The sequence below is a fragment of the Manis javanica genome, chromosome 3 (genome assembly GCF_040802235.1).
Source record: "Manis javanica isolate MJ-LG chromosome 3, MJ_LKY, whole genome shotgun sequence".
NCBI lineage: Eukaryota > Metazoa > Chordata > Mammalia > Pholidota > Manidae > Manis > Manis javanica.
In genome coordinates, this window is record NC_133158.1 from 119,398,155 (window position 1) to 119,423,408 (window position 25,254).

General features: G+C 41.8%; 1 protein-coding gene and 1 long non-coding RNA gene across 2 annotated transcripts in view; one reads left to right on the top strand and one right to left on the bottom strand.

The window, feature by feature from the left end:
* Nucleotides 1–8,710: 8,710 nt before the first annotated feature.
* Nucleotides 8,711–11,993, bottom strand: LOC140848441 (uncharacterized). Its single transcript, XR_012129318.1, has 3 exons — nucleotides 11,374–11,993; nucleotides 11,069–11,115; nucleotides 8,711–8,892 (listed from the first exon to the last, which is right to left on the bottom strand). It is a non-coding gene; the product is annotated as an uncharacterized lncRNA (long non-coding RNA).
* BCL6 (BCL6 transcription repressor) overlaps nucleotides 11,117–25,254 on the top strand; it is a 47,927-nt gene continuing 33,789 nt past the window's right edge. The window contains exon 1 of the mRNA XM_073231947.1: nucleotides 11,117–11,196. The gene's annotated coding sequence lies outside the window, so the exon portion shown is untranslated. The remainder of the gene's footprint in view (nucleotides 11,197–25,254) is intronic.

A 25,254-nucleotide genomic window follows, 5' to 3' on the forward strand; every position in this document is an offset into this window, starting at 1 on the left:
AAAATGGCAACCAGACCACTGCTTTAACACCACACAACAACCTGCTACTTACAAGGCCCAGTGTGAGCAGGTGAATTAGACATGTTCCCTGCTCTGAGGGAGCCCTACCTAGGACAAGAGATGGCATGTATAAATTGCCATGAGGCAAGACACAAGTCATGAGTGCTCGAAGGCAGTGCAGGTGGTCAACCGCACAGATCTAAAGGAGGGAGTTATTATTATTAATTTTTATTATTATGAATGAGGCAATATTTTACCCCAACCTTCAAAGATGGTTAGAATTTTGACAAGTAGAAATGAGCAACAAAACATTTCAGGCAGGGGATTGTACTTTCATTCAGATTTGAGATTCCAGACATTCTGAAAATGTGATCCTTCAGAAAATCTGTAAACTGTTACTTTTCCCTCTGTAATAGAACAAATTAATATTGCAAAACTATGACAAAAATGTTGAAAATAGTAAAGAGAATCAATTGTTTTCTGAGTCTCTGATCCCCCCATTCACAAAGAAGCCCTTGATTGGTTTGTTTCAGAGCATTTGGGTGGATTAATTAAAGCTTTCCTCTAAGTGCTTTCCTAAGTAGTGCTTTCTGGACTTGCTTTAAATTATGAAAGGCTCATAAAGACACTAAAACTTCACTCCTTAACAACAACAAAAAAACTATCATGCAGACTTTTCACTAACACAAACAGATGGAGCCTTTCCACTCAGTTTTCCTTAAGGGAAGAAATGATGTTCTCCGCTTCTGTTACATTGCTTCACAGCGCCCAGTCCCACAGTGAGCACAAGACAAGCCCTCAGGAAATATCACAGAATGTGAGGCTGGGAAGGAAGATGTTGGGATTGTAGGTGAGGAGGGGGCTGCAGAAATGGCCTGGAGCTGTGAACCTAAAGGCTGGCATATGCACAGGGGTCTGAGGAAAGATTCTTTGAGGTCCTCTGAAGATGCTGGCAGCAAGGAGACTGGGGACAATCTCCTCTCCCCTTTTTTACTCAAATTTGAAATAGAGGCCCTGAAGGAAAGTGGTCTTCATGAACAAGACAAAGCTATTGGAGTCCTAGAGTTGGGTCTAGCTTTCTGGTACCTTTCCAAGTAAGCTGGTCCTTGTTTTTATTTACTCTTTTTCAGTACTGTGCTATCATAAATGTAATAAAAAGAATCCTATGCATTTTTTGACATTCAAATTCATACTGTGTTCTTTCCTCAGAAAATTAAGCACAGGTAAATATAAAGTAGTGGGAACAAAGTCACAGACTGAATTTCCAAGCCTTGAAAATGTAAATCCTTTTTTACATTGAAGGAACAAAAAATTTGAAGTTTGAGTTTTTTTCTGGCCCATCAGAACATCCAGGTGTTATCAGCTTAGCTTCTCCCTCTCTGTAGAGCGAAAGCACACAAGCCAGGCAGGTAGATCCCCTAAAGAAAAGCAGACAGAACAGAAGAATTCTAATTCCCACATAGCTTTGGAGGCTAGAGTGTGAGACAGAGAGAGATCCCCGAAACAAGGTGGTGCAGTCAGGCCTGCGGGCCAGGAGCCAGGTCCTGTCGGGTCCCGGAAGAAACACAGAAGATTGGGTTCTTGATGGGAGCAGCCATTAATGATACACTTGAATCCCTCTAACATAAGGAAAACTTTTTGTGGAGGAGGCAACATTTTATAGTAAGAATCAGGTTCTGGTCCAGACTTGCTAACTTTTGTGTAGCTTGGACAGTGCATCTCCCTTCTGAGTCTCAATTTCTTCATCTACAAAGTGGATTCTCCTCCATTCACTGCTAGCAACCTGTGCCTCTTTCAAATGTTTAAGACAATGTTTACATTTCTGAGAGAATTTCAGCTTTTCTGATTGCAATACACTCTACTTTATCATTACCTTCTACAGTGTCCTGAGAGTTATTTACCTCTGTTTCTTTTATCCCTTAATACTTGGCTAAATTATTCAGTTCAGAACCCATTTAACCAAGCATTATATAAGAACCAAAAGAAGTGATAGATGTCACTTTAGTTTCTGCAGTTGGAAGGAAAATTTGCCTATATACTTAGTGAAGATAATATTTATTTGCTTTACTCTAGAGAGGTACCCACAGTCCATAACTTTAAATTGAGTTTAAATTTCCCTGAACTCTCTCCCATCATTCAGGCCTTTAAAGATAAGTTATCAATAAATTTGGCCTAGAGATTTCTCTGAATTCAGGGCCAACACTATAGACTGTTATGATCCAAGCCACAGTCATTTTAGGCTTAAATTCTGGGAATAGCCTATTTATCCATCTCCCTTCTCCTCACCATACCCACTGCCCTTCTCTGCTCACCCTACCAAGTCTATTTCCTGAATAGCAGCTAGGGTGATCCTTCTGAAACCTAAGTCAGATCTTCTCTGCTCAAAATGCTCCAGTGACTTCCTGTCTCACTCACATTTAGAGCCATAATCTTACTCAGGCCCTACCAGGCCCAACAGTCTCCCCTGCTGTCTCTCAGACCTCATCTCCCACCCATTTCTCCCCAGTAAACTCTGCTCCAGCTACACCTGGCTCTTTACAGTTCCCCCAACACTCAGAGAATACTCCCACTACAAGACTTCTCAGGTGACATTTCCTCCATCTGGAATATTCTTCCCCCAGATGGCAACAGGGTGTCGCTCCTTTCCTCAAACCTCTGCTCATATCTCACCTCTACTAACTAAATAGTAGCTAACCTTCTGCCCCATTGCTTTTTATCTCCCTTGCCCTACTGTACTTCTCTGTATAGCACTTAACAGCACCTGTTCTATTTCCCATCTGTGTCTTTTTTATGTTTCTTCCCATTAGAATATAAACTCTATGGGCTCAGAGATTTTGTCTGTTGAAGTCATTCATTCTTGTATCTCTAGTGCTTTGAAGTGTATGTGGCATGTAACAGGCATTCAATAAATATTTTCTAAGTGAATATTCAGAATGAGCTACTTTTTTCATATATTGACTATTTTATTTTATTTCATTGGGCAATGTGTACTCTCTCTGACAAAATAATTCAAGTTAAGAAAAAAATTATTTTTTCTCCCCCGATATAAAAACAATGACCACAAAAAAATATCAAAAATCCCTCTGAGAGCATTAGCAAGCAGGATAAATTTCAGGACACTGTGGAAGGGCTAAGTAAGTGGTCAACTGGATAAAGTTCAGGAGACTGAACACCCAGAAGTCCTATCCTGTCACCCATCCAGTGCCATTGTTATGAAGTTGTAGAGCATGTACAAATAACCAATATTTTCCTTTCCTCCTGAGAAGCCTGAAAAAATTTTATAAACAGAGGTGCTATGTAACTATGTCATCCATGACAGTGATTATTCTGATGTACAGATCATTCCTCAGATTATCAGGCCACCATATGATCTCGATTCGATAAATGTTAGCAGTATCAGGTAGCTTGGCTCAGGTGGCAGTATTCCTGTTAGCTGGTTGACATGTCTGGAGGTGTCAGATACGCATGATGGAGAAAGAGCACTGAGACGAGGGCACAGAACTTTGGTGGAAGATTTCAAATCTGGGCTCAGCCACTTTACACTGGGTGAGGCCAAGCAAGCCACTTAACTTCCCCAGACCACAGACTTCTCTTCTGCAAAGTATGGCTCACGAACAATTCCTGGTTTGCCATTTCATGGCATGAAATAACGAACATAAGAATTCTTGAAGTATGTCAGACTCCATGCTAAATATTCAACAAATGACTAAATGCCATTGCTTGGGTCCTTAAGCTGATTCCTAAAAAGATGAGTGGCATGTCAAGGTAAACAGTCTCACCTGGTCCTTCCCATCACCAAGAGAATGAAATTAGGGAAGGGAGAAGTGGTTTTATGACATCTGATTTTAGATGGTATACTTAGGGATTTGTTCATTCACCCAACAACACATACACGGAGCACCTACTATGTGCAAGGTGTTGAACCTCAGATACTGTTGGAAGAATAGGCTTGAATGTAATCCTTGTCCTTAAGAGGCTCATACAGAATATGGGGAAGACCACACACACACAGTGAAAAACCTCTAATACGACATAGAAAGGGATCTGTCAAAAGAAAGACCCCTGGAAGGAGATCAATTCACATGGCCTTTGCAGTCGTTCAGTTCTCTGGGCTTTAGTTCCCTCTTTTGCAAAAGTATAATAATCACACGGTAATTATGAGGATCAAGCGAGGTATTGTTTTGTTTAGGTGCTTTGTAAGCTGTAAATTGCCATCCAAGAGTCAAATCCTTCTTCCCTCTCTCTTCTCTCCCTCCTCCTTTTTCTTTTCCTTCCCTCTACCTGCCGTGGCTTCCTTTTCCCTCTTCTCTCTTTGCTTTAATAGGAGCCCGCTGTCCATCACTGAGACCATCTCACAATTAGCTGGCTCTAGTTTGTTCATTAAAGTAACAGCTCAGTTGGAACTCTTTTGATCCAATATGTTTCCTTATTGTATCACATGATGGCTAAGAGTTGTTAGTGGATCTAACCCTTGATGACATCATTTTGTAGAATGGAATCAAGGTGAATAATGATCTTTATTTCCTAAGGGTTTAAATATAACTGGAGGAGTTGTTTAAATACAAAATGTAAAGTACTCAATATTTCACTTCAATTAACATTTAGGAACCAGACACAACCACAACTTCTGGGTCCAACCCTTTCATGTTCTCTTTGTCCAGCAAAGCTGTGAGTCCCTGGAATTTATGATAGGATATCAAGGATGAAAGGAACCTTAGAGATCAGATTATCTGACATTCATTTTTTACCCCAGTGGTAAACTGAGGCACAGAAAGGAGAGGGATCTGACCAAGACCATACAACTGAATTAGCAATGAACAATCTAGAAATCAGATCTCCTGATTCTCATTCCATTTTCCCCCCTACCCCTTGGGCTAGCCTCCAGGTCCCATGTGACTGGGTAGCCACAGGCTCTTAATCTTTCTATAAGTTCTTCCCCTCTCTCTTTACCTCTATTTGGACATCCCCTCCCCGCCGCCCCTGCCTCTACCCCATATACACCTTCTTTCTGAGTCACACTTTCTGGCAGTCAAGATTCTCAAGTCTTCAGGGCCTAAAAGCCAAAGTTGGACTTGTGTATTGCCAGGTACCATGTGCTCTGTGCCCCACACTCTGTCCCCTCAGTAAGCACTGTGTCATTTAACCTTCATGGGAATCAGCGAGGTTGGTCATTATTCAGGTCTTACAGACTAGCCAAGTGAAGCCTCAGAGAACTATCTACCTGCCCCAGGTCATAAAGCTAGAAAGTAGTAGGGCCAGGACTTATATCAGAGTTAGTGCCAGAGATGATTAGTGCCTTACTGACCCTTCAGCACAGCCATGCCCTTGGGAAAAGAAAACCCAGTGGTTTAGGTGAATACCAAAGGGCAATTGACTCTTAGCTCTTCTACTGTGACCCTGGACTCCTGAACATTTCTGAATCCTTAACCACATACTAAGCAGTAAGAACTAGAGCAAATCACTTTCCTCCCCCTCAGTAAGATAAGTAACAGTGTCTTCCTAATAAGAGTTGTAAAATGTAAGGATTAGAATATATATTGTTTTAAGAAAGCACCAAGTAGTCTGTAAAGGACCATAAAACTATCTGGTTTCAACAAAAGAGTCATGCTTTTCTTAATCCAAATGTTAATGTTGTTGTTTACACTATTTTACTGTAAACTTTCTCAAATATTTGATTAAATGGGTAGCCTATAAATAATAAGTGCACGAATAATTAAAATATTTAACTGTATTTTTTAAATCTAACCTCTTACCAAAAAAGAGGAAGTTGACTGCTAGCTTATAAAGGCATATATGTCATTGAGTTGATCCTTTCTCCTAGACAAAAAAGTTACTGTAGTCATCTTAACAAATACTGAGCACATGGCATGTGCCAGAGACTGTGCTAGTTGCTCTCTTCATCATCTCACTTAATTATCCAGAGGTAGGTGCCACTGTTATCTCATTTTCTAGATGAGGAAACTGAAGCCCAAATCATCTACATAACTTGACTAAGGTCACACAGCTGTTAAGTGAAAAAGACAAGATTTTAGAAGTATAATGGTGTGTTTGATATTACTTTATACCACTTCTGTCAAAATAAAGCTTTTTAAAAGTCTTAACTGGTTTTCAGTCAAGGTATCCAGCACAATACAACATATGCAAAATGTTACATTAACTAATAAGTGTGTGTGTGTGTGTGTGTGTGTGTGTGTGTGTGTGTATCACAATGGGAAACCATCAGAAAAGCATAGGAAAATGTAAGCTAAAGAAAACCACTATAATTGACCATAAATTTTAACTCTGTACTTCTTCACATAGAGTGCCACTGCATGATTACTAACTGATTCATTAACCAACAACTGACTGAGCACTTACTATGTACAAGGATAAGTGTTCAAGTCTAAAAACAACAGAGCACACAGTCACAGAACCTCCTCTTTCGGCCTCACAAACTCCCAGATAAATTGTCAGATCAATGCACTTAAATTATTTGTGTATGTGTGTGTGTGTGTGTGTGTGTGTGTGTGTGTGTGTGTGTGTGTACCACACAACTAAATTACCTCTGGGGTGTGCTCAAAAGTTGGTTCTTATCCAAACTGTCTTTTTATACAACTGTCTAAGGAAAAGAATAAGGGAGAATATCTGACTTCGGGAAATATGAAAACAGGATTCAGAGAAGATGGTGTGTGACTTAAATTGGTCAAGACATTGAGACACAGGATACTTTCATTTTCAGTGGAACTTTGAACTCCTTGCAAAAAAAATCCAATGTCCTGAAAGATAAATAAAGCAAACTGGGCCTCTGATTCCCCAAGGTTCAGATTAAGAGCCCAACTTCGGGAGGAATGAAAGACGGATCTCTGTTATAAATAACCCCAGAGTTCTGTCAATAACAATTTGTTTTGAAGCCCTTTAAGGAACCTGGGATGAGGCCAGGGGAGAGGCACCCACGAGACCAAGCCAGGAGAGCTGGGAAAGATCTATAGCTGATTTCATTTTGTGTAGCACTTACTGCTGCAAATCATAGCAAGAGAAGGCAGCCAGTGGAGGCAGAAGTAACCCTGGCTGGAGGGCCCTGTCATCAAAATCTGTCTGCTCAAACACTTAGGCAACATAGCCAGGACTGGCTGCTTTCAGAATCTTTGTATTCCCCGACCCCACAAGAAAACAGAAAGTCTTGGAATTAGAAGCCATGGCATTCACATCGTGGTCCATCCAAGTGTCAGCTCTTGCGACAGGCAGGTTATCTTACTTGTCCATGTGAGTCTCCATGTCTCCACATGCGGCCTGCTTCTTAGAGCTACTGAAGTACTCAGGTGGCACACCTTGGGATGTGTGTTCAAGCACATTGGCAGGTGATCAAATTTCCCAAACATGAAGGAATAAATAACTTAATATCTAAAAGGTCTGAATACAGATGTCCATGCCAATCCACAATTGAAAACAAAACTAAAACTAGTGAACGATGCACAGAAACCCACATATGCAGACCAGCTCTACACGAAGGGAACCCAAACTTCGTGACTGGTTTTCAAAGTCCTTCCCAAGATATTTCCAACCCTTTTCCCTAGGATTGTCTCTCTATATCCCCTTTATGTCTTTTGTAGTCCTGTCAGTTGTATCACCCAGTGACTAAGGAGCTCAGAATATGGGCTAGTTCTTTAATGCCTCCATTTATCTTGGGAGCTATAGCGACCTCCTGGAATGCCTTTCCCCTGCATTTCTACATGTCAAAACCTACTTAAATGCAGCCTCCTCCAGGAATGAAGCCATCTCTGATTTTCCCTGTTGTAAATCATCTCTACTTAATCTGAGCACCCCTAGCATTTTTATTTGTAGGTCATATTCAAATAATTTATATTCTTATGAGTTTTTCAATTCTTGAGAAGAAGGCATGTCTAATTCTTCTTTGTTTTACCTACCAAGGAAATAATAGCTAATGACTAAGATTTACTGAGCACTGAACATGTGTGATCTCCTTTAATCCTCACAGCTAACTGAGGGTGTTGATACTGGTATTTTCCTCATTCTGCAAATGAGGAATCGGGCCGAGAGGTTAAGGAAGTTGCCCAACTACACAGCTATTAAGTGGTGAAGTCAAGTTGAAAAGCAGGGATTTCCAGTCTAAATACATGGTTTTAATATCCATGTCTTCACTTACTGTATGCTCTTAGCATAGGAAGTACTCAACAAATGCTTATCAATTGAGTGAATGAGCAAATGAATGAATGAATGATGAAATTGTTAGTCTTTAAGCCTGAATGTTCCCATCCTATGCATAGATTCTGTTTCAGGTAGTGGCCACTCAGTGAATGTTTTCTGAAGGAAACACTAGAACAGATGTCTAGGGGGCACTGCTGAGTTTAGGGAGCTCTTTAAGAGGGCTCACTGACTCCTTCTTTCAACATTTATTTACCACTCATTCATTCCTTCAACATCTATTAAAAGGCTACTATATACTGGGCAGATGGTATAATAATAAAGAATAAATCAGACACTAATCCTGGTCTTCAGGTGCTTAGATTTTGGTAAGATGAGAACTGACTGTCTTTTTTTCAAGTCTAAGATGGAGCAGACACTGGTAAAGATAATTCAAGCTCAGGGAATGACCAACATAACATTCAGAGGTGATCAGTAAAGTGAGCCTAACACTGAACATGAAGAAGCCTCTGCTTAAAGGGGAAACTTAGCTGAAGATCATGAAGAAAACTGGATGACTCACTGTCAGAATAGGAAGCTCTGTCCGGTAAGGAAGATGGCGGCATCAAGATGGCAGAAACCACAAATATCCTGCTCGAACATTCACCACAGCAGACCTCCGCCTTGCTACTTGGCTCCTGTCTGTGGCAGGGAGGATCCGTCTCCTGGCCAGGGCTTGATGGAGCCAGTGCAGCACTGCGGCAGGAGACCCTGTGTGGAGATAGGTCTCTCAGCGTCACTGCTTCACTCTGAACAAAGGCTCCTTCATGTAGCAGCTCTACAAACTTGGACATATAAAAAAGTGGAGCTAATAACATTTTTTCTTTTACTGAATTGTTGTAAAAACCAAAGAATTAATATCTCTAAAGTGCATAGAACCATGCCTGGCTTATAGGAAGGACTCACTAAATGTTAGTTATTTTCATTGTGCTTCTCTCATTGACTCTGTTTGTATATTTGAACTGAAAAATTTCCAGTGAATTTTAGAAGAAAAATAGGATCCGTATATTTCACTTGGTTATTAAATAGGAGTATAAATCATACTTCTTGCATCTTATAAACAACTCTGTTCCTAAGATGACAGTTCTCTCATCAGCCCAGGGGCAGCCTTCTCTAAATTGCATATAATTGTCCTCTGCTGCAGAACTCCAAGCAGATCATGATGGATCAAGAACTAGCAGTTCTTATGATGGGTATAATTTTGATATATTTCCATGCAGATACAATTAGATAGTATTTGCGGTGTATTTGTTTGTTGTGTATTGATATTTTAAAAGGCATGAGAGAATCCTTATTCCGTGACTGGCCACCTGGGAAACCAGAAGACGCTGCTCATCCCTCTGTTCCATAAAACTTTCTACAGCACCTGTTCCAAAGCCTGTTGGAGAGACCCACCCTCTCTGCACATACTCAAATTTTATCACTGATGATGAAGAGTAGAGCCCCCTACTAGGTGTAGGGAGACCTGTGATTTAGTCCTGACTCCATCTCAAAAGGGCTGGGTGACCTTGAGTTGGTTGCCTCCTTTCTCTGGGTCTCAGTTTCCTAGTTTTAAGATGAGGAAACCAGATCAGATTTCTTCTAGGAAATTTTCAGTTATAAAACTGAATTAGGACCCAAATCTCTGATTCTCTGACCTTAGCACAGGTTCCAGAGGAAGGACACCTACAGCATTGACCAAGGTGGGAGTAGAGATGAACTGTTCGCCTGTCCAAAAAGGTATATATTGACCTGATTTTCACATGTTCTCCTAAAAACTGAAATCAAAGCAGATCAGACCAAGTTCTTTTCCCTGTGGCTAGGAAAGGATTTTCATACAAGGCTTATTCTCAGTACCTAGGACTGTCCTTTACAAGTTTTTCTCTAGTCCTAACAATAGCCGTGTACCATGTGCAGCATACAATCTTGTCTATTCACTCTGCTAACTAAAGACTTGCATGTGATCTGGGGTTTGGGGTATAGTCTGTGCTTCTGGATCCTGTTTGCACTCATTGAAGTCACCAACCACACACAGCCCTAAATATCTTTTATAAATGCTATCTTGCTGTGGTGAATCTTCCTATAATTAAACCAATAAATAAGTCCAAGTTTAAACTTTTAAACCTGGCCAGCCATGGAATGGGTCACATTAGGAGGCAGAGAGTTTCCAGTTTGGTGATATTTAAGAAGAAGCTTGAAGGACACTTTGTTAGGTGGGCTATGTTAAAGGTTCAGATATGGAATGATCTCTAAAGTCCTGAATCCAACAATTATATGATTTTCTGGTTCTATCCATTTTTATGAGGCTAATTCTGGGAATGTGGGCATTGAGCTTCATCTTTATATTAAAAAAGAAAAAGAAATGAGTTGTTCAACACTGTTAAGGAAAAAAGAGAAGCCAACTCTGCACATGGGATAACTGAGTTTTTTAATACTAAAGAAACCAATATTCCAGGATTCTGAGCCATGGGGTTCTGGGTAATAAATTTTTATTACATATGGATGGCAGCATTGTGAAAAAAAGTTCAGTAAAGGTAACTGATATGCCCAAACCTGGACTTGACAAACAGGAAAGGAAAGATCACCTTCTGGTATTTTCTGTGGTACCTGACAATTACCTGTCTGCCCCCTCTTCCCTGGATCCCCTGAAAATCCTTGGACACAAGTTGGTTTGTGCCCAGGTCAATGCCCGTGGCACAGAGGATTGTTCTATGATTTAATCCAGTCCTCCTCCTTTGGCTCTCTGCCTACTCCAGCTCAAAAGTTAAAGGGTTGCACTTCCTTAAAATGTAGTATTGCCCAACTGAACCTGCATCAATCAACTGATTAGTATAATTATACATGCACTGCTCAGGGCTCAACACTGTCTAATGACCACTGGCTTTGTCTTACACCAGGCTGCTCTTACCTTGATCCAGCTGAGAATTGACTACTTGAAAGGCCTGCATTGAAGACCTGAAATGCAACAGGGAGAGCACCGTGTCAAATTGCCATAGTTGTACAAGAGGCAGAACGAGGAGCATCTGTCCAGATTTGGTAAGACAGCTGAGCCTCGGTTTGAACTGTGGGGTGTAGAGAGTGACTCAGGAGTTAAAGAATGGCATAGGAAAGGAGCTACTGAAGAGGCTTCCTGCCCTAACCCTCTTCTTGGTCTTTTCAGAAGGCCCTATGCCCTGCCTCTGCCACTTCATTTCTCTGATTCCCAGGACTCACCTTGGCTATGTGTTGATTTGCTGGCTGGATTAAGGAGTAGTGTGGTCCAGTGCTGGCAGGCATGGCAGCTTGGTCTCTGCAGATCAAGAAGGGTTCACTATCTTTACAGGACTCACCCTGGCTTCAGGTGGAACACAAGATGGGAAAGAGGCCCATCCCTGGAAGGATTGTACCTGAAAGGCCAGGTCCATGCTTGTTAATGCAGGGCAGGGTGTTAAGGCCTGGCTGCCTGCAGTGTCCTCTCTCAGGAACACAAATGCATGGAAATACCACTAGCTGGAGAGCAGAGCTCACGTTTCTGTTCCTGCCTGCTCCTGTCTGGGGTTGCTATGACCTTCTCTGATTGAAGAAAATGATTTGGCTCTAAACTAAATTGTAAGTCTCATTAACCATTCTTCTTCCAAAGAATGCAATTGTCTCTCTCTCTCTTTTTCTGCTCTCTTCTTCCTTTGCCTCTGTTTTCCTTTGGATTGTTTAGGTTATGGGTATGTTCAAGTGGGGGATTTAAATGTTTAACATGGTCACCAGAGAAGCCCAAATATAAAGGTTTTGAATCTGTTGGAGAAAAAAGGGAAATGAGATTGGCCATTGGGTGAATGGTGACATCAAAGAGAAGCCCATGTTCTGTTCCACACAGTGTGGCTCGCATTTTTGACTCCAAGAAGAGAATTAAACAACAGAGCTTTCCAGGAATGAAATGACTTTTTTCCTCATCCATTTGAAATGTAAGCATTTAACACCTGGAGACCAGTTTCACATGTGGAAAGGCCTAAAGCTATGGAAACTAACACTAAAACTGTAATTAGTGAAAATAATTACATACAAATGTTTTTATGCCCACTGTGTTGAGCCTCTGAACAACACAGCAGGGTTTAAAAGGACAAATATGAATAGTATCCCTATTTTTCATGGAGGAAACCAGGACAGAAAGTGAAATGCCTTGCCCAGGGTCATATGCCTGATGGCTAGAAGCATCAAAACATTGCCATTTTTCTGACTTCAGGCTCACTGTTTTTTCTCTACACCTTGCTGCCTCTTCCCACACAATAACCTTTTAAGATTAAGTCTTTAAACTCCAGAATTGGGCCCATGGAGTTACTAGAAGTACAAAGAAAAATGGAGCTTTGTAAAGGTTATATTCTCATTCTTCTTTCTCTGTACAGTCTCTGAGTATCAAAGGAAAGGATTATTGTTAAGAATGCTTTGAAAATCCACGGCCCATGATTACTTGACTAATGCCAGTAATAAAATCCTGTATATCAAAACCAGTATCTTTTTGGTTTTCCTTGGCTCATTACTTGTCTTAGCTGAGTGGCCAGCTATGTGTGAATTTACTGGTAGGAAGGGTTTCTGGGAGCAACGGCCAGTTACTAGGTTTCTGTTGAGATCCAGGAGCAACTTTAGGCAGGTACATATCTGTTATCACTGACAGGGACAAGATGTAGAGCGTACATGAGTAGTGTGTCCAAGAGCTTTGTCTAGAGGAGTCTAGACTCTGGTCACCACCTGGATCACCTCTGAAATTCTGGGGACAGAAGTGATGATTGTTGATCTGAAACTGGGTCTGCTGCAGTGGGCAGTCCAGGATCTTGGGGAAAACTAACCAATGTAGTGTGCCTACCCATGGGAGAAATTTCCTAGTTCCTACCAAATCAGGGTAAGATTACAGGACCCTTCTTCTCCTCTCTCCTCCTCTCTCCAGCATAATCAGCATCATAGCATCAACTCTGGATGGGGCTTTGGAGAGATCAGGTATGGTGGGGAGCACACTTACCTAGGAGTGTGAAGACACTGCTTCTCTCAAGGCTTCCTGTGGTTGTAGACAAGTGGTTTGTGCGTTTCAGTGTCCCGGTTTATCAAATGGGGTGTTGGACTACATGGCCTTTGACACTTCCAGAACTGATATTCTTTGATTCTACCTAAAATACCCAATTCTGGTCTGAACATGCTTAACCAAGAATGTCAAAAGATGCTGGGTTTCTTGTCTTTGGTTGCCTCTCTCTTTGTTGCCTGGGGGATGGTGGGCAGGAGGAGCAGCGCCTCCTTCCGCAGTGGTGGAGGTCGCACTGTGATGCTCAGCATCCCCTCCCTCCGCTCCCTGCCGACTCACCACAGTACTTCCCTCTGCCAGTGACCTTAGCTTCTGGCAAATGAAACACACACACACAACAGGAAATCTCTTCTGTGGAGGGCTCTCACCACAGAGAGGAGAAAAGGAAGACACGGAGTGTGAGACCTAGTCAGCTCCAGCGGCGGGCCTGGCTGACACTCCAGCTGGGTTGCTGTTCCACCACCACCATACTGAATACTTCTTTTTTTAAGCTGTCACTTAGAGAAGATAATATCTTCTGCTCATGACTCTCTGAATCTGGAGGATTAAATTTACTCAACTACATGAAGGAACTATCCACCCTGCATTTCTATTCTACATCCATTCTAACTCCTTTTCCACCTCATTTCTTTCCTATGATTAGCTTCATAATTATAAGTACCCTCCATACATTCTCTTACAGGCTTTTAGAGAAAACAAAAAAAGTTAGGTAAAGCCAGAAACAAATGAACAATAAATATTAGCAATTAAATAATCTCTGATTTGAGTACCATTTAGTGCACAAAATTAGAAAGCAAGTAAATAAAAGTAAAAAAAAATCAAACCTCTCATTAACCTGTCACTCAGAAACAGCCATTGTGAACATTTTGTTGAGTTTCATTCCAGTGTCTTTTCTATATGCATATTTACTAGTAATACTTTTTCACTGGTTTTTCAAAGGGGTTTTTAGGACTTGTCACTATACACCTTTGGTCTTATATCAGGTGTGTAAGATCTAAGTCCTATAATTCCACATCACTTGTAGTAGTTCTCATTCTTAGTTGAACCCTGGTTGATACAGAGTCTCATCTGCTTTTTGGTATGGGCTTCCCCACCTGGACATATTCCAGAATTGAATTTTGAAGCATTGGACAGAATGTCCAAAACAGCTCCAGGGCTTTTAAAAAATCAGTTATTGACTATTATATTTAACATTTATTGAACATCTTCTGTACATGTCAGACATTGTGCTAAGTAATTTACACCTATTATATTACTTAACCTAATTACCTGGGGATAAGTATATCATTGTTCCCACTTTATAAGTGAGGAAAGTTCCCTGGCCCAGTTGCATAGTTAATATGTGGCAGAGTCATGAGTCAAACCCAGACCTTTTGGTTCCAGAGTCGACACCAGGAACTCAAGGTCACTCACACATCAAGCCAGAGAGGCCTCACCTATTGGTAGAGGCAGGGTCTTGGGGCAATCACATGTACTCATCTCATGAGACAAATCCTGACACAGGGGTACTGGAGTGAGACTGGACTCAGAGCCCAGACAGACAGTCCTGCTCTTCCAGCACTCCAGCTATGCAACCCTGCAAACGTCACCTTCCTTCTGAGTTTCCATGTTCTCATCTTTAAAAGGGGATAATGGTATCAGTATTAGAGGTCATGGTAAGGATTAAGAATGGTAACCGTAAAAGCCCCTGGCATGTTCCCCGACATATAGTAAATGCTGGCTGACTATAGTTGAACCTGAATCTGAGCAGAATGTTTCAAGTCGAGACCTGATTTTTAGTCTTGGACTGAACACAATTGGTCTGTGATTTTGAACAAGACACTAGAGCCTTTCTCAGAGGTGACTGGACTGGATATTCTCTACATCCTTCCTAGGATTCTGGGCTTTCAGTTGGTCTTAAGAAGAAGGAATGTGGCAGATGATGTCTCCCCGTCTCAAATCAGTCTGAAATGAAGCCAAGTTCTCAGAGTAAAACATGTTTCTCCTTGGACCCTCTGCTCTGTGGATATTCTAGACTAGAGCCAAGAACTTAAAGGTTTCTGAACTGTCTGAGTTCTGAGGAAAAATCACAAATATTTCTTAGAAGGAATGGGTGTGGGCTTTGACTGCCAGGATGCTATTGTATTTATTAGCTCTTCTAGGAAAGGAGGGGTCACTGCTTCATAGGTTTCCCAATGATGAAAGAAAGTAACTCAGCTTGCTCCAAAATTACAGTTGGGAAATCACAAAGACAGATAATTTCTTGGGTTGCTTAGACTTGGTCATTTTGTGATTCAGCTGTAAAACAACCAGTCAAGTTTTAAGTGAAGAGCTTCTAGATGCTAAGCACTGTGGAGAGGGGAGAAGGAATATGAATCTCACTCTAAAGATGTCTCTAGGTCTGCCTCCATCAAGGAAACATTAGCCAGAAGTTGAGGAGGTAGACAAGTTTTGTCAGGATTTCACCAATAGGATAATCAGGCATTCTCTTGTCTCCGTGGCCACTCATTCACCCTGCCTGGCGCCTCTTCCTGTCCCAGACCTCTAACCAGCATTGTGGCCCAAGGGTCGTCTGGACCTCTTCTTGTTCTGTGCTCGCTTCCTTGGGGATCATACTCAGTTGCATAGTTTTAATAAAATCTTAACACTGATAACTCTTAAATTTCTATCTCCAGCTTAGATTTCTCTCTGGAACTCCAGACTCAGAAACCCAGCCACCTGGTCACTCATTGCTCTTTGACTTTTTGCCTTCTCTTACTGAACACATCCAAATGGCAGTTCCTGATGCACCTCCCACTCTTTCAAATCTGCTCCACCTACAGCCTGTCCTTTTTTGGTAATTAATAATTCCATTTGGAATAGCTGCTCAGACCAAAGAACTTGGAGCCATGCTTGACTCCTGTTTCTCCACAACCCACACCCAAACTACCAGTAACGCTTCTGGCTCTGCCTCTGAAATATACACAGAATTCAAACACTCCTCACCAATTCCTAGTCCAAGCCACCACCATCTCTCTCCAGGATTATGATAATAGCTTCCTAAATGATCTCTATGCTCCCACGTTGCCCAACTCCATAGAGCAGCCAGAAGGATTCTGTGAAAATAAACTCTAGATCCTGTTCAAGTGCTCAGTGGCTTTCCATCTTATCCAGAGAAATAAAAAGTCTTCCCAATGCCCAATGTGATGTACACCATGCACCCCCTTCCTCTCTGCCCCCCTTCATTCTGCTCTAGTGGTACCACAGGGCTGCTAGGCTCCTGGCCATCACTTGAACACACTGGGACACTCTAGCCCAGGGCCCGAATGCTTGCAGCCCCCTCCACCTGGAGCTCCTGCCCCTGATATGCAGGTGGCTCTCTCCTCGCCTCTTCTCAGTCTTTCCTGTAACCTGCCCAGTGATGCCTTCTCTCACACCCTATCTGCCTCTGCATCCTTTCCCCTCACACATGCCCTGTCCCTCTGCTGTGGTTTTTCCCTTTCTAGCATTTACTATGTTAAAAACTCCTCTGCATGTTTACTATCGAGTTTATTGTCTGTGTCTCCCTGCTAGAAGGAAACCCCAGAGTATGGTGGAGCTCAGTGCCTGCTGGCTGTTAGTAAATATTAGTTGAAGAAATGGGTGGGGTGGTTGGGCAAAGGCTTTCTGGAGGAACTTGGATTTTAGTGTTACTCTGAACCATGAGGATGATCTGAGTGACCAGAGGCTGAGAAAGGGGTGCTCAGGAGAGAGAGACACTAGGTAGAGGTCAAAGGGAACCCAGTGGGGAAGGACCACGCTGAGTCATTCTCCATCAGCCTTTACCTACCTGTTTTTTTTCCTCTGAGAGTACCTATTTTCCATCTTTCAGAATATAGCACAACTCCCATGGCTGCTTGGAATGACAGAAAGCTCATGGGTGGAATGCAGAGTCACAGACCTAAATCTGGAAGTGTGGCCCTGGGCTAGCCACCTCTCTGACCCTGTGCTTGCTCATCTGTCAAAGAGGGATAATGACCCTGGCTTGTGTTCTCATGGGACTGTTGTGAAGATCAAATGAGGCAATAGGTGGAAAGTGCTTCACAGTCTGAAAGCTGGAAGATTATAGCAGGGATTGGTGAAATGCATAAGTGTGTTGCTGAAATAATTATCCAGACTCCCATATAGATTATCTACCTCAATGGCAAGGAAAGGGGGAAAGAGGAGGCTCCAAATTGGTGAGAAATCCTTCATCTGGGTTTTAGAATATAGGACAGACACAGCAGAGGACACAGGAAGATGTACCTTCCTGAGGACATGGAGAGTGTCCGAATGAGGTGTTATTGATTCCTGAGTACCAGTGCCTGGGGATTACGTCTTCTCCTTTCATCCTCACATACATTTGTGAGCTGGTGTCATTGCCCACCACTTTAGAGGTAAGAACAATGAGGCTCAGGGAGGTAAAGTAACCTACCCAGGGTCACCCAGGTATTTGGTTTAGAGTCAGAAGAAATCAGCTTTGTTTCAAGAATCTATGCTCTCTCCATAGACTGCCTTTTCAGAGACCTCAGTGGAACTAATTCAGCAGCTGACCTCACTGCCTCTGTCACCTGAATTTGGGCAAGTGAATAACACATGAGTATAACATCAGGGGCCTAGGCAGATAGCACACTCTGAGCTATTAAAGGTAATTCTAAAAGTTACAAAGAAGGTCTATGTGCCTTCTGTGAATCCAAGCCATCTCTAGGCCACTGCCTTGTGGTATGCATGCTTTCTCATGGCAGTACATGGTTACCAAAATTTAGAAGAAACCTGAATTTTGTGCAAAATTTTCAATAGAAGAACTAAGAATAATATAGCTGGAAGCAAAGCCTACTGGTCCTCCTAAGCATCAGAAATTATTTTTTAAAAAGCAGTGGTATAAGAAATTACATGACTTTTTGGATGATTAGCAAGCCCAGTCTAGATTTTAACTGGTGACACTTCTGCAGGAACTTGCCGGTTGCCTGCCTCATACTGACGCTTAATCAGTGTTCGTTGCCTATATGCATGTATAACATGTATGGTAACGGGGGATGGCTTTGGCATTATGTATATAGACTCACTTGGATAGATGATGGGTGTACAAATGGATGAATACTAAACCCAGAGGTCAGAGAAATGCAAAAAAAAAAAGCCTGTAACAGTGTATGGGATGCTGACAGAATACTTGCCTTAAAATCTTATGCACAAGAAAGTTTTTTGAACACCTACTGGATGCTGGTAGAAGGAAATGAAAGGCATCTCTCTTTGAATTGGTCTCAGATAACCATAAGAAACATATATAGACAACTTTAAATAAATGATTTTTGTAGGTAAGAGCTCCTTGGATTCGGAGGCATGGAGGACTGTTTTCCCTATGGTGCAAAGCACCAAATTACAGAGTGTTTTGAGCAAAAGAGTCCTGAGTCATTGGACAGACTTAACTCTTTAAGACTGCAAAATTAAGCTGCATAAAGGAGGATTTCACAGTGATTCACAGACAGACTTTTAAAAGCATAAAAGTAAAAACATCCCCTCCCTAGCCACACTATTTTCTGTAGTGCTATGGAGACCCTGAGAAATAGGTCTTTGCAAGGAAGCAGAAAACTTAATGAGATGGGGAAAGGTCAAGAGCATAAGCTTTGGATTTAAGTCAACCAGGATTGGAAACCCCTCCTCGGATGATTGGTTCTTTGATCTCAGGGAGGTGATTTCCATTCAGAACCTCTGGCTCTTGACATATGAAATGAAGACACCTGCCTATGTTCCCTGTCAGTGTGAAATACCATTACGTTGTAAGGGGTTCAGTGGAGTAGCTGGCTCAGAATGGTTCCCTTCCTCCCCATACCCACAAACACTCCATTAGCCCCAAACTTCCTCACACCCCTTGGCAAGGCACTTACTACCTCCTCCCTTCTCCTCATCTGCCATGTTCAGGTGCTGGACCACATGATCTCTAAGGTTCTATTAAATGAGTCTAATCGTCTAGTCCTATTTTTTTACCAGATGGCTGGGATAGCTGGACAGCTCATCAGTCTACTTTCTGCACATCTATGTTAATGATCCATTAGTATGTTTTGCTGCACCAAAGAATTCCTTGAGGTACCAGTTGCTCTCCTCCTTTACCTATGAGCAAACCAAGGCAAAGACACAGACAGACATCCTCCTGGACCTTTGGTTTGGCATCCAGCTTGCCAGGAAATCTCTTTTCAAAGGCTTGACAACATCAGTAAAAAACCAGGCCCTTCTTTCTGCCCATGCCTTGAAAATGAAGTGGAAACTTCCCATTTTCACTCGCCATTCTCTCTCCTCTTGCACTAAAAGCTTTAGTCATCTTATCTCTCTTTATTCATTGTCTCCTTTTAATGTTGCCATTCCAGGCTCAGATCCTGACTCTCCTAAGAGCCTTAATCAAATCCAGAAGGCAGCAGGACTGAACAGAGAGTCTTCAGTACCTGGTGCCCAGACTGAGCACGCACAAAGCTGGGGCTTGGAAATCCAGCCCTTGCTGCCTGAGGCTGTGGGGCTCGCTGTGAATTTTTTCTGCCTCTGGCCTGGTTGTCTTTGTTTGGCATTTGACATACTTGTCACTGGATCCCTATTTCAGCCAGAAATCTATTCTCTAGCCCCTGATTTATATTCCCACCAGAGAGCCTAGAACTTTGCCCTACATGGTGGGTGCTCACTGACCTGGGGAGGGCGCCACCAACCAGTGCAGTCCCAGATTGCATCACAAATTTCAGCAATTGCACCGAAGGCTGGCCAGCCTCAAGTGTTTGGTCAGTCTTATTCCAAGCCTTTCCTTACAGACTGACAAAGCTCAGTTCCAACTAATACCTAATAACGCAATTAAATCTTTGGAAACTGAAGCCAGGTTTCATATTTAAATGTTGACTTTCACCACACAGGCAAGGTTGGCCAAATGCAGGAGTGACTGGAAGATTTTGGCAAAGAGATTAATTGGGATTTTTCCATTCTCAGAGAAGCCACATGTGCTAATGCACAGGTAATACTCCATCCTCAGGGGTTCCCAGGGACCAAAGAGTAAGCAAAGCATGAAACTGAAAACCAACATGCTTCACAGGGAATCAGGAGTGTTGTCAAAAAAAAAAAAAAAGTCAAATAGAAGCAGAATTGAACTGTTTCCTCTTTTGAAATGTAACACCACCTACCTCTCAGAGCTACCATGGGGATGAAATTAGAACATCTATGAAATGGCCAACAGAAGGCTGTGCTCAGATAGAGCAATTAATATGTTTAGTTAATACTACAGCCTGGTAAAAGGCACTTGACTGAAGTTAAACGACCAGGTTTTGAACCTCACTGCTGCAGCTAACTAGCCTAGCTGGAGCTGGTGCCTTCCCATTCAGGGTCCCATTTTTCTCATCTTCCTAATTGGAATAATAATCATAGGATACGGTCACAGGGTCATGCTGAGAAAAGTACATTAAGAATGGTTGTGAAAGCTGTTTGCAAACGGGACAGCTTTGCAAACAAAAAACAGCCCTGCTCCGTGTGTGCCCTTGCTGCAGCTCCTCTCTTCATCTGAAATGCCCTCCCTCCCCACAGCCCCCTCCTCAAGCTACACTCAAGTTCTTTCTGCTCACCGTTCATTCAGAAGACTTCAGTCTTTAGGGTTCAAATCCATCCCAACTCCACTGTTTGTTAGCTGTTTGACCTTAAATAAGTCACTTGACCTTTCCGTGCTTCGGCTTTCCATCTGCAAAGTGAGGTTAAAAGCACCAACCATTCTGTAAGTTTGCTTTAAGGATTAAGTTCACAAGTGTAAAGTACATAGAAAAGTCCCTGCTGAGTACCATATATATGTTGGCTCTTACTATTTTAAAGCCATGCTTATTATTTTGATGTTTATTTCAAAGATATGTTCATTCTTTTACATTCTTTCATTATTATATTCAAACTTCACCCCTCGAAACTTTCCTACATCTCTTGTTTTGAAGCAGTCACTTTCCCATAGTCAACCAAAACATATTGGTTGTAGCTCAGCGATAGCCCTCGTCATCGCTGTGTGTGTTTGTTGGTTTCTTGGTCCTGCACTGGCCTTAGATCTCAGAGTGGCAGAGGCTTCCTCTTTTGCTCTGTACACATGGTAGATGCACATTAAATATTTGTTGAATTAGATGGAAGTTATGCAAATGTATACACATGAATAAACTGAAATATGCTGGACAACAGCTAATAACAATCTCCATGATGACTGCATTTGAAAGACTGAACACAGTCTCAACATTAACACCATACCTCACACAGAGTATGTGCTCAGTACCTGTACTTATTTGGAAGGATGGAAAGGTAACGAAAAGTGCATAAGGTTCAATGAAAAGTTTCAGTGTATTGGGTCCTTCTCATCGGAAACATTTATTAGATGGCTAAGTTATTTATTTTGGGTGTCAGGGCTGGATTAAGATTTCAAGGAGAAGAAAAGTAGCCTCTGACCCTCAGGCACTCACATTCAAGAAGAGAGACAGTCCAGTTGCTAAATAATGACAGGGGCCATAGGTGCTGAGCTAAACAAGATGGAGCTGCATAGGACTGTGCCTTCTGCAACTCAGCCACTCTCTAAGGCCTGGACTGCCTCTGCATCAAATGGCCCAGGTATGTTCACTTAGGATGGCTACACCTTCTTTTCAACAAGCAGGGAAACAGGGGAGAAGGTTCAAGGAAGAAGGGAGAAAATTTGTTATGAGAAAATTAGATGGTGATTTGCATACAGCCAATGAGACTATAAAATACAGAAGGTGACATCATGAGCCACATCTGTGAAATTATATAGGGGACTTCTCAGTCTCAACCATTTTGATGTCAAGTGTTGACAAAGTGAGGTTTGTCTGTGAAATAAAGTGCTGGTCCAGAATGGAGACCTGGTTTCCCACCAATGCCACTTCCACCAATGGTTCATATCGTTAGCTCCCAGTTTTGCTACCAATTGAGAAATGACTGGTTTCAAATACTGTCTCTATTTTGGCGAATCCCAAATTTATCTTTCAAAACAAGACATCTCTTTAGGTTTGAATATCCAACTACCTACTTTGACATCTACCTCAGAGACATCTCAAAGATACTATGTTCACAGCTGAATTTTTGACTGCCGGTGATCCTCCCATTGTAAGCTTTTCCTTCTCAGGGTTTCTAATTCAGTACATGGTAACACATCCAGCCAATGGTCAAAACTGGAGGGATTCATTCCTGATACCTCTCTCTCCTTCACTACCCAAACTCCTGCTCGACCCAGTCTTTCTTTCAATCTTGTCAATTCAAATTATGTCTTTCCGCACCTCACTACCTACCCTGCACCTCCCTCATCTAAGCTACCTTCATCCTCCTCAGAACTCCTACAGTAGCCTCTTAAAGAATCTGCTCTCGCCCTTTTCTAATTCACCTTCCACATGATAGCTGGGTGCTTCTCCTAAAATATAAATCACATATGTCCTCACCCTGCCTACACACCTTAAATTACTTCTCAATACACTTAGAATAAGCTCTAAGTTCTTGACCATAGTCTACAAAGGCCTACATGATCCATCTCCTGATTCTTCCTCCAAATTCATGGTTCTCTGTGCTTGCGCTGTGCTGGTCTCTGAACATGTCAGGTCTTACCCTCTTTAGGGTTGCTTGACTCTTTTTCCTCTGCCTGGCACACTTTCCTTTCCCCTCATTCTTGGACCTGGCTAGCCCATCCTCCTTTTTCAGATCTCAGCTTAAAGGTTACTTTATTAGTAGAGAGGTCTGTATACTAGGTAAATTTTGTCCCCATCTCACAACACCTTACTTATTTCCTGTATCTTAGTTATCATAATTTATAACAAATACTCACCTGTGGATTTACTTTTGCAGTCCTTGTCTCCTTAACTAGACTATAAGCTCCTCCAGAAACAGGTCTGTAATTGTTCTTCATATATACAAAGTCTACCCCATTACTTAGAACACAGTAGGTGTTTAATTCATATCTTCTGCTGCACATTGTTAAGACCTGCAAATATCAACTAATTTTATTCCATGCTAAGAAAGTCCAACCAAATGGGTGAGAAAACAAGGAAACATAATTGAATAAGTCTTGTTTCTTCAATCTTTTCAGATTCTAATCCCTCGAATCTCTAGCACAATTCATTTTCTTACTGAACCTTTCCCAGTTTTCCAAGTTGAGAAGGGAAATATCTTGGTAATATGTTCCTTTGCTTTGCTCCGCTAGATGCATTTGGCTTTGTGCAGGAATGTGGCTTCCACAGGTATGGCTGAGAGAGAGATGTTGGGAACAGAAGGGGTGGAAAGGGGGAAAAAGAGGAGGGGAACCATGTGGAGGAAGTGGGTGTCCTTGTGCAGCTTGGACTTCATCCCAGCTCACCCACATTGGAGTGTTTTGTTTTGTTTTTTTAATGCCATATACATCCAGTATACTCTTCTTCTCATCTCTAGGAATCCAAAAATAAATGAGCTGTTGGTCACGGGCTTTGTGCTGGCAAAACTGACAAGTATGGGCAGACAGCCTCCTAACTCTAGGAGTCGTCTCTTGTCACTACCACCCACTGCCATTGCCTCTTTGGAGATTATAGTGCACCTATTCCTGCTGACTCCACTGGGAATTTTGTTCCATTTAAGTACCCATTGTTACAGATTGCAGGAAGGAGAATATGGGTTTTTGAGTAGTTTTTTTTTAACTCAAGTAAAGGTCTGTTGCTTCATCTGCTTAATTATTGCCTGATTCTGTTACTAAAGTAAAGCTCTTACCCCTTCCTCTCCAGCACTCATGCTCATATTCTCTTTCTTCTTTCCTATCAGGACTAACTTCCCCCTAATCCCTTTTGACATTCACCTTGACATTTGTTCAATCCACTCTGCATTTTTTGCAGAGACCAACTCAGGGATTCTCTTAGCAGGGCAGGGTTAGCCCAGGACTAACTGTTATTCAAGTCAGACCTTTGGTAGAAAGTTGTCCTACCTCCTTGTTTTAGTAACTCACCCATTAACTCAATTGCATAAAAAAAATTATAGAAATCCACTTTGTTGATTATTGAAAATAGACCTGATAAATTCTGGAATTTGTTTATACCTCCTTCTAAGATTGAAGTCAGCTTGAAACAAATAATTTTTTTTCCATTTGGGTGCAGGGGAGGGGTAGGAAAGGGCTAAGGTAGAAAGAGGAGGAAGAAAGAGGAAGAAGCTACCAAAAAGGAGGATCTAACACTGGATTTCAGTTCCCACTACTGGGAAATGGTTCATTTCCAATTCTGCATTTCAAGAACAAAAAGACATTCTGAATATCTTTTTTATGCTCTTTGGATCAGTATGAATCCTTAGCAGTAATTTATGTCTTCCCGTACTTAAATGGTTAAAATATTTTGGGAAGTGAAATAACCATATTTAAAGATGGTTACAAAGTCAAGACAGGACACTTCAAATACACTGTTCCTCAGATATAGTGTGAGCCACAGAATCCGTTAACAGAACAGCCTTCGGCTTTACTTGACTGTGATAGCCCACTCATTAATTTGTCCATTCATTCAATGTTCAACAAACTCTTTGAACTGAGCATTATAATTTTCAAAGTATTTCCCCTCCTTTTACTTGATTCTCATGAGAATCCTGTGATGATGTAGTACCTTAACAGAAATTACCATTTTAGAGAACAAGAAACTGAGACCCACAGAAGTTAGTCAGTTGTGGAACTTTAACTGGAACCCAGATCATCAGATTTCACATTGCATTCTCTTTCAGTTCTACCTACTTTAACTTAATCAACATTTTCTGAGTGTGCAATGTGTTGGGCGCAAATCAAAGAAAACAAAAATGAGGTTGAGGAACTCCTAGCCTATCAAAGAAAGGAAAGATCTAGGCATGGGAATGGAGGGGAGGTAAGGGAATCCTGGGAGTCAGGTGTAGAAAACTCTTGTAGGAGATGAGATTGGAGAGAAGCTTGAGGGCCTAAGGTACTTGATTTATTGAATCACCACCACCATCATCTAGCTTTTTCAATATATATATCCCGAATTATGGTCTTTATTAACATTCTTATTAATCTTTTTCTGTCCCACTTTCTTATTTTGCTGGCATTTTAGTGCCAGTTCTTTCAAAGA